This window comes from Engystomops pustulosus, chromosome 7, assembly GCF_040894005.1.
Source record: "Engystomops pustulosus chromosome 7, aEngPut4.maternal, whole genome shotgun sequence".
NCBI classification, from domain to species: Eukaryota; Metazoa; Chordata; class Amphibia; order Anura; family Leptodactylidae; genus Engystomops; species Engystomops pustulosus.
Genome location: NC_092417.1, coordinates 1592734 through 1595310, shown reverse-complemented (window position 1 = coordinate 1595310; position 2577 = coordinate 1592734).

The window sequence follows — 2577 nt, the reverse complement described above, 5'->3', positions numbered from 1 at the left end:
TGAGCTGTGTATCTAATCCTCTCCTGTGTGATACTGTCTGCTGAGCTGTGTATCTAATCCTCTCCTGTGTGATACTGTCTGCTGAGCCGTGTATCTAATCCTCTCCTGTGTGATACTGACCGCTGAGCTTTGTATCTAATCCTCTCCTGTGTGATACTGCCTGCTGAGCCGTGTATCTAATCCTCTCCTGTGTGATACTGTCTGCTGAGCCGTGTATCTAATCCTATCCTGTGTGATACTGCTGAGCTGTGTATCTAATCCTATCCTGTGTGATACTGCTGAGCTGTGTATCTAATCCTCTCCTGTGTGATACTGCTGAGCTGTGTATCTAATCCTCTCCTGTGTGATACTGACCGCTGAGCTTTGTATCTAATCCTCTCCTGTGTGATACTGTCTGCTGAGCTGTGTATCTAATCCTCTCCTGTGTGATATTGCTGAGCCGTGTATCTCATCCTCTCCTGTGTGATACGGTCTGGGTGTTACTCGTGTATCTCATCCTCTCCGGTGTGATACGGTCTGGGTGTTAGTCGTGTATCTAATCCTCTCCTGTGTGATACGGTCTGGGTGTTACTCGTGTATCTCATCCTCTCCTGTGTGATACGGTCTGGGTGTTACTCGTGTATCTCATCCTCTCCTGTGTGATACGGTCTGGGTGTTACTCGTGTATCTCATCCTCTCCGGTGTGATACCGTCTGGGTGTTACCCGTGTATCTCATCCTCTCCCGTGTGATACGGTCTGGGTGTTACTCGTGTATCTCATCCTCTCCGGTGTGATACGGTCTGGGTGTTACTCGTGTATCTCATCCTCTCCTGTGTGATACGGTCTGGGGTGTTACTCGTGTATCTCATCCTCTCCTGTGTGATACGGTCTGGGTGTTACTAGTGTATCTCATCCTCTCTGGTGTGATACGGTCTGGGTGTTACCCGTGTATCTCATTCTCTCCTGTGTGATACGGTCTGGGTGTTACTCGTGTATCTCATCCTCTCCGGTGTGATACGGTCTGGGTGTTACTCGTGTATCTCATCCTCTCCTGTGTGATACGGTCTGGGTGTTACTCGTGTATCTCATCCTCTCCTGTGTGATACGGTCTGGGTGTTACTAGTGTATCTCATCCTCTCCGGTGTGATACGGTCTGGGTGTTACTCGTGTATCTCATCCTCTCCTGTGTGATACGGTCTGGGTGTTACTCGTGTATCTCATCCTCTCCTGTGTGATACGGTCTGGGTGTTACTCGTGTATCTCATCCTCTCCGGTGTGATACGGTCTGGGTGTTACTCGTGTATCTCATCCTCTCCTGTGTGATACGGTCTGGGTGTTACTCGTGTATCTCATCCTCTCCTGTGTGATACGGTCTGGGTGTTACTCGTGTATCTCATCCTCTCCGGTGTGATACGGTCTGGGTGTTACTCGTGTATCTCATCCTCTCCGGTGTGATACGGTCTGGGTGTTACCCGTGTATCTCATCCTCTCCGGTGTGATACGGTCTGGGTGTTACCCGTGTATCTCATCCTCTCCGGTGTGATACGGTCTGGGTGTTACTCGTGTATCTCATCCTCTCCTGTGTGATACGGTCTGGGTGTTACTCGTGTATCTCATCCTCTCCGGTGTGATACGGTCTGGGTGTTACTCGTGTATCTCATCCTCTCCGGTGTGATACGGTCTGGGTGTTACCCGTGTATCTCATCCTCTCCGGTGTGATACGGTCTGGGTGTTACTCGTGTATCTCATCCTCTCCGGTGTGATACGGTCTGGGTGTTACCCGTGTATCTCATCCTCTCCGGTGTGATACGGTCTGGGTGTTACCCGTGTATCTCATCCTCTCCTGTGTGATACGGTCTGGGTGTTACCCGTGTATCTCATCCTCTCCGGTGTGATACGGTCTGGGTGTTACCCGTGTATCTCATCCTCTCCGGTGTGATACGGTCTGGGTGTTACTCGTGTATCTCATCCTCTCCGGTGTGATACGGTCTGGGTGTTACTCGTGTATCTCATCCTCTCCGGTGTGATACGGTCTGGGTGTTACCCGTGTATCTCATCCTCTCCGGTGTGATACGGTCTGGGTGTTACCCGTGTATCTCATCCTCTCCGGTGTGATACGGTCTGGGTGTTACCCGTGTATCTCATCCTCTCCGGTGTGATACGGTCTGGGTGTTACTCGTGTATCTCATCCTCTCCTGTGTGATACGGTCTGGGTGTTACCCGTGTATCTCATCCTCTCCTGTGTGATACGGTCTGGGTGTTACCCGTGTATCTCATCCTCTCCGGTGTGATACGGTCTGGGTGTTACTCGTGTATCTCATCCTCTCCTGTGTGATACGGTCTGGGTGTTACTCGTGTATCTCATCCTCTCCTGTGTGATACGGTCTGGGTGTTACCCGTGTATCTCATCCTCTCCTGTGTGATACGGTTTGGGTGTTACCCGTGTATCTCATTCTCTCCTGTGTGATACGGTCTGGGTGTTACCTCGTGTATCTCATCCTCTCCGTGTGATACGGTCTGGGTTACTCGTGTATCTCATCCTCTCCTGTGTGATACGGTCTGGTGTTACCCGTGTATCTCATCCTCTCCTGTGTGAT